Below are 7,500 nucleotides of genomic sequence, written 5' to 3'. Positions count from 1 at the left end.
AGGGTTAGGGTTAGGGTTAGGGTTAGGGTTAGGGTTAGGGTTGGGGCTAGGGTTAGGGTTAGGGTCAGGGTTGGGGCTAGGGTTAGGGTTAGGGTTGGGGTTAGCTTTAGGGTTAGGGCTGGGGTTAGGGTTAGGGTTGGGGTTAGGGTTAGGGTTGGGGCTAGGGTCAGGGCTAGGGCTAGGATATGGGTTGGGGCTTGGGCTGGGGCTAGGGCTCGTGCTATGGCCAGGGTTAGTTTTAAGGTTTGGGTTGTGCTCCTGGCAGGTCCGCACGCGTCATACCTCGGCTGGCTTGCCGCGAGGGGACGTCTTCCGAGGGTCGTGCCGGCCGAGGGGCGGCTCCTCCGTCGGGACTACAGGAGGTCGCACCGCCCATCGCAGTCCTCGGCAGACGTCGAAATTATTCCAAGTCCCGCCGCATTAGGGTTGGTTAACGACTTGTCCCGGCCGGGCTGGTTAACGACTTGTCCCGGCCGGGCTGGTTAACGACTTGTCTCGCCGACGTTGGTTAACGATTTGCCAGGGCCCGGTCGGGCAACCCGATTGCCCGCCCGGGGATTGGGTTCGGGCTAGGGTTAGGGTTAGGGTTAGGGTTAGGGTTAGGGTTAGGGTTAGGGTCAGGGTTAGGGTTAGGGTCGGGGTTGGGGTTAGGGCTCGGGTTAGGGCGGGGGTTAGGCTTAGAGCTGGGGTTAGGATTAGGGTTAGCGTTAGGGTTAGGGCTGGGGTTAGGGTTAGCGTTAGGGTTGGGGCTAGGGTCAGGGCTAGGGCTAGGATATGGGTTGGGGCTTGGGCTGGGGCTAGGGTTAGGGTTAGGGTTAGGGTTGGGGTTGGGGTTAGGGTTAGGGTTAGCGTTCGGGTTGGGGCTAGGGCTCGGGTGAGGGCGGGGGTTAGCTTTAGGGTTAGGGCTGGGGTTAGGGCTAGGGTTGGGGTTGGTGTTAGGGTTAGGGTTAGCGTTCGGGTTGGGGCTAGGGCTCGGGTTAGGGCGGGGGTTAGCTTTAGGGTTAGGGCTGGGGTTAGGGCTAGGGTTGGGTCTAGGGTCAGGGCTAGGCCTAGGATATGGGTTGGGGCTTGGGCTGGGGCTAGGGCTCGTGCTATAGCCAGGGTTAGTTTTAAGGTTTGGGTTGTGCTCCTGGCAGGTCCGCACGCGTCATACCTCGGCGGGTGGCCGCGAGGGGACGTCTTCGGAGGGCCGTGCCGGCCGAGGGGCGGCTCCTCCGTCGGGACTACAGGAGATCGCACCGCCCATCGCAGTCCTCGGCAGACGTCGGAATTATTCCAAGTCCCGCCGCATTAGGGTTGGTTAACGACTTGTCCCGGCCGGGCTGGTTAACGACTTGTCCCGGCCGGGCTGGTTAACGACTTGTCTCGCCGACGTTGGTTAACGACTTGTCTCGCCGACGTTGGTTAACGACTTGTCCCGGCCGGGCTGGTTAACGACTTGTCTCGCCGACGTTGGTTAACGACTTGTCTCGCCGACGTTGGTTAACGATTTGCCAGGGTTAGGGTTAGGGTTAGGGTTGTGGTTGGGGTTAGGGCTCGGGTTAGGGCGGGGCTTAGGCTTAGAGCTGGGGTTAGGATTAGGGTTAGGGCTGGGGTTAGGGTGAGCGTTAGGGTTGGGGCTAGGGTTAGGGTTAGGGTTGGGGTTAGCTTTAGGGTTAGGGCTGGGGTTAGGGTTAGGGTTAGGGTTCGGGCTAGGGTCAGGGCTAGGGCTAGGATATGGGTTGGGGCTTGGGCTGGGGCTAGGGTTAGGGTTAGGGTTAGGGTTGGGGTTGGGGTTAGGGTTGGGGCTAGGGCTCGGGTGAGGGCGGGGGTTAGCTTTAGGGTTAGGGCTGGGGTTAGGGCTAGGGTTGGGGTTGGGGTTAGGGTTAGGTTTAGCGTTCGGGTTGGGGCTAGGGCTCGGGTTAGGGCGGGGGTTAGCCTTAGGGTTAGGGCTGGGGTTAGGGCTAGGGTTGGGGCTAGGGTCAGGGCTAGGCCTAGGATATGGGTTGGGGCTTGGGCTGGGGCTAGGGCTCGTGCTATGGCCAGGGTTAGTTTTAAGGTTTGGGTTGTGCTCCTGGCAGGTCCGCACGCGTCATACCTCGGCGGGTGGCCGCGAGGGGACGTCTTCGGAGGGCCGTGCCGGCCGAGGGGCGGCTCCTCCGTCGAGACTACAGGAGGTCGCACCGCCCATCGCAGTCCTCGGCAGACGTCGGAATTATTCCAAGTCCCGCCGCATTAGGGTTGGTTAACGACTTGTCCCGGCCGGGCTGGTTAACGACTTGTCCCGGCCGGGCTGGTTAACGACTTGTCTCGCCGACGTTGGTTAACGACTTGTCTCGCCGACGTTGGTTAACGACTTGTCCCGGCCGGGCTGGTTAACGACTTGTCTCGCCGACGTTGGTTAACGACTTGTCTCGCCGACGTTGGTTAACGATTTGCCAGGGTTAGGGTTAGGGTTAGGGTTGTGGTTGGGGTTAGGGCTCGGGTTAGGGCGGGGCTTAGGCTTAGAGCTGGGGTTAGGATTAGGGTTAGGGCTGGGGTTAGGGTGAGCGTTAGGGTTGGGGCTAGGGTTAGGGTTAGGGTTGGGGTTAGCTTTAGGGTTAGGGCTGGGGTTAGGGTTAGGGTTAGGGTTCGGGCTAGGGTCAGGGCTAGGGCTAGGATATGGGTTGGGGCTTGGGCTGGGGCTAGGGTTAGGGTTAGGGTTAGGGTTGGGGTTGGGGTTAGGGTTAGGGTTAGCGTTCGGGTTGGGGCTAGGGCTCGGGTGAGGGCGGGGGTTAGCTTTAGGGTTAGGGCTGGGGTTAGGGCTAGGGTTGGGGTTGGGGTTAGGGTTAGGTTTAGCGTTCGGGTTGGGGCTAGGGCTCGGGTTAGGGCGGGGGTTAGCCTTAGGGTTAGGGCTGGGGTTAGGGCTAGGGTTGGGGCTAGGGTCAGGGCTAGGCCTAGGATATGGGTTGGGGCTTGGGCTGGGGCTAGGGCTCGTGCTATGGCCAGGGTTAGTTTTAAGGTTTGGGTTGTGCTCCTGGCAGGTCCGCACGCGTCATACCTCGGCGGGTGGCCGCGAGGGGACGTCTTCGGAGGGCCGTGCCGGCCGAGGGGCGGCTCCTCCGTCGAGACTACAGGAGGTCGCACCGCCCATCGCAGTCCTCGGCAGACGTCGGAATTATTCCAAGTCCCGCCGCATTAGGGTTGGTTAACGACTTGTCCCGGCCGGGCTGGTTAACGATTTGTCTCGCCGGCGTTGGTTAACGATTTGTCTCGCCGACGTTGGTTAACGATTTGCCAGGGCCCGGTCGGGCAAACCGATTGCCCGCCCGGGGATTGGGTTCGGGCCAGGTTTAGGGTTAGGGTTAGGGCCAGGGCTAGGGTTAGGGCTGGGGTTAGGTCTAGGGTTAGGGTTAGGTTCAGGGTTAGGGCTGGGGTTAGGTTTAGGGTTAGGGCGGGGGTTAGGGTTATCGTTAGGGTTAGGGCCTGGGTTAGGGTTACGGCTGGGGTTAGGGTTAGGGTTAGGGCTAGGGCTAGGATATGGGTTAGGGCTTGGGCTGGGGCTAGGGCTCGTGTTATGGCGCTCGGCCAAAACTACGGCTTCCGCCGAATTCAAAACCTACAAGGTCCCGCGGCGGGGAGCAGCCGGGGGACGTGTTGGGAGCGACGTTCGGACCGAGGGGCGGCACTTTCGGAGGGTGGACCGGAGGTCGGTTAACCAATCGTCACGAGCCGGGGAACGGAAGAACTGTTCGCGCCGGGCTGCTGCCTAAGTCTTTGTCCTGTTCTGCCCGTCAGCACCGGACCCGGTCGGTTACCGCAGTGCCGGCTCGGGTCTGGTTAACGACTTGTCCCGGCCGGGCCGGTTAACCATTTGTCTCGCCGACGTCGGTTAACGATTTGTCCCAGCCGGGCCGGTTAACCAATTGTCACGAGCCGGCGCGAACGGAAGAACTGTCCGCGCCGGGCCGCTGCCTAAGTCTTTGTCCTGTTCTGCATGTCAGCACCGGTCCCGGTCGGTCACCGCAGTGCCGGCTCGGGTCTGGTTAACGACTTGTCCCGGCCGGGCCGGTTAACCATTTGTCTCGCCGAAGTCGGTTAACGATTTGCCTGAGCCCGGTCGGTTAACCAATTGTCACGAGCCGGCGAACGGAAGAACTGTCCGCGCCGGGCCGCTGCCTAAGTCTCTGTCCTGTTCTGCATGTCAGCACCGGACCCGGTCGGTTACCGCAGTGCCGGCTGGGGTCTGGTTAACGACTTGTCCCGGCCGGGCCGGTTAACCATTTGTCACGCCGAAGTTGGTTAACGACTTGTCCCGGCCGAGCCGGTTAACCATTTGTCTCGCCGACGTCGGTTAAGGATTTGCCTGAGCCCGGTCGGTTAACCAATTGTCACCGAGCCGGCGAACGGAAGAACTGTCCGCGCCGGGCCGCTGCCCAAGTCTTTGTCCTGTTCTGCATGTCAGCACCGGACCCGGTCGGTTACCGCAGTGCCTGCTGGGGTCTGGTTAACGACTTGTCCCGGCCGGGCCGGTTAACCATTTGTCACGCCGAAGTTGGTTAACGACTTGTCCCGGCCGAGCCGGTTAACCATTTGTCTCGCCGACGTCGGTTAACGATTTGTCCCAGCCGGGCCGGTTAACCAATTGTCACGAGCCGGCGCGAACGGAAGAACTGTCCGCGCCGGGCCGCTGCCCAAGTCTTTGTCCTGTTCTGCATGTCAGCACCGGTCCCGGTCGGTCACCGCAGTGCCGGCTCGGGTCTGGTTAACGACTTGTCCCGGCCGGGCCGGTTAACCATTTGTCTCGCCGACGTCGGTTAACGATTTGCCTGAGCCCGGTCGGTTAACCAATTGTCACCGAGCCGGCGAACGGAAGAACTGTCCGCGCCGGGCCGCTGCCCAAGTCTTTGTCCTGTTCTGCATGTCAGCACCGGTCCCGGTCGGTCACCGCAGTGCCGGCTCGGGTCTGGTTAACGACTTGTCCCGGCCGGGCCGGTTAACCATTTGTCTCGCCGAAGTCGGTTAACGATTTGCCTGAGCCCGGTCGGTTAACCAATTGTCACGAGCCGGCGAACGGAAGAACTGTCCGCGCCGGGCCGCTGCCTAAGTCTCTGTCCTGTTCTGCATGTCAGCACCGGACCCGGTCGGTTACCGCAGTGCCGGCTGTGGTCTGGTTAACGACTTGTCCCGGCCGGGCCGGTTAACCATTTGTCACGCCGAAGTTGGTTAACGACTTGTCCCGGCCGAGCCGGTTAACCATTTGTCTCGCCGACGTCGGTTAACGATTTGCCTGAGCCCGGTCGGTTAACCAATTGTCACCGAGCCGGCGAACGGAAGAACTGTCCGCGCCGGGCCGCTGCCTAAGTCTCTGTCCTGTTCTGCATGACAGCACCGGACCCGGTCGGTTACCGAAGTGCCGGCTGGGGTCTGGTTAACGACTTGTCCCGGTCGGGCCGGTTAACCATTTGTCACGCCGAAGTTGGTTAACGACTTGTCCCGGCCGAGCCGGTTAACCATTTGTCTCGCGGACGTCGGTTAACGATTTGCCTGAGCCCGGTCGGTTAACCAATTGTCACCGAGCCGGCGAACGGAAGAACTGTCCGCGCCGGGCCGCTGCCCAAGTCTTTGTCCTGTTCTGCATGTCAGCACCGGACCCGGTCGGTTACCGCAGTGCCTGCTGGGGTCTGGTTAACGACTTGTCCCGGCCGGGCCGGTTAACCATTTGTCACGCCGAAGTTGGTTAACGACTTGTCCCGGCCGAGCCGGTTAACCATTTGTCTCGCCGACGTCGGTTAACGATTTGCCTGAGCCCGGTCGGTTAACCAATTGTCACCGAGCCGGCGAACGGAAGAACTGTCCGCGCCGGGCCGCTGCCTAAGTCTCTGTCCTGTTCTGCATGACAGCACCGGACCCGGTCGGTTACCGAAGTGCCGGCTGGGGTCTGGTTAACGACTTGTCCCGGTCGGGCCGGTTAACCATTTGTCACGCCGAAGTTGGTTAACGACTTGTCCCGGCCGAGCCGGTTAACCATTTGTCTCGCCGACGTCGGTTAACGATTTGCCTGAGCCCGGTCGGTTAACCAATTGTCACCGAGCCGGCGAACGGAAGAACTGTCCGCGCCGGGCCGCTGCCCAAGTCTTTGTCCTGTTCTGCATGTCAGCACCGGACCCGGTCGGTTACCGCAGTGCCTGCTGGGGTCTGGTTAACGACTTGTCCCGGCCGGGCCGGTTAACCATTTGTCACGCCGAAGTTGGTTAACGACTTGTCCCGGCCGAGCCGGTTAACCATTTGTCTCGCCGACGTCGGTTAACGATTTGCCTGAGCCCGGTCGGTTAACCAATTGTCACCGAGCCGGCGAACGGAAGAACTGTCCGCGCCGGGCCGCTGCCTAAGTCTCTGTCCTGTTCTGCATGACAGCACCGGACCCGGTCGGTTACCGAAGTGCCGGCTCGGGTCTGGTTAACGACTTGTCCCGGCCCGGCCGGTTAACCATTTGTCACGCCGACGTCGGTTAACGACTTGTCCCGGCCGGGCCGGTTAACCATTTGTCACGCCGAAGTTGGTTAACGACTTGTCCCGGCCGGGCCGGTTAACCATTTGTCACGCCGAAGTTGGTTAACGACTTGTCCCGGTCGGGCCGGTTAACGATCTGCCAGGGCCCGGTCGGGAACTCGATTGCCCGCCCGGGGACTGTTGTCTTGCTCCACCGCACGGCCGGGGGGGTCGGTCGGCACGGCTAACGAGCCGTCCGAGAACTGCCGGTTAACCAGTTGCCCGGTGGCAATTCGTTAACTGAGTCCGCTCCGGAAGTCTGGATGCGGGTCGGATTTGAGGGTCGTAGCCGGGCAGGAGTTCCAGAGGCTCGGCAGCCGGGGTCAGATACGGCCGCCCCTTTGACACATGCAATTTCTGTACGGGGGCATTGGCGGGGTTTCCGGAGATTTACGGGGAGGCGTTTTTCTCGACCACTTAGGAGTGGTCGACGGGCGTTACGGGCCTCCCCACTTCGTTAACCCGGGCCGCGCGGCGGTATTTCCGCACGCTTCCCAAGGTCGCCCGTATGGATTTTCGGACGAATTCCCAATGGCGGAAGTCAGTCAGCGGGACGTATCCGCAGGCCCAAGCCGACCGAGGGGCAGCATATACGGGCTGACTACCGGTGCTCGGGCCGCCGAATCGAAACCTTGCCCGAATGATTTTCTGACAAAGTCCCGCGGCGGGGAGACGCGAGGGGACGAATTCGGAGGGTCGTGCCGGCCGAGGGGCGGCATTTTCGGTGGGACTACCGCAGGTCCCTCCGCCAAAAATAGGGCTACGGCCCGATCGAAAATCTGACAAAGTCCCGCTGCGGTGAGCCGCGAGGGGACGTATTCGGAGGGCCGTGCCGGCCGAGGGGCGGCATTTTCGGTGGGACTACCGCAGGTCCCACCGCCGATCCGAGACCTTGGCAGAAGTCGAAATTATTCCAACTCGGAAGTCGGAATGAAGGCTGATTCGGGGCCCTGCTGCCGGCCGAAGCGGACGATGCACGGCGGCACTACC

The sequence above is a fragment of the Hypanus sabinus genome, unplaced genomic scaffold (genome assembly GCF_030144855.1).
Source record: "Hypanus sabinus isolate sHypSab1 unplaced genomic scaffold, sHypSab1.hap1 scaffold_2082, whole genome shotgun sequence".
Classification (NCBI taxonomy): Eukaryota; Metazoa; Chordata; class Chondrichthyes; order Myliobatiformes; family Dasyatidae; genus Hypanus; species Hypanus sabinus.
Note: the sequence above shows the minus strand (reverse complement) of the source record.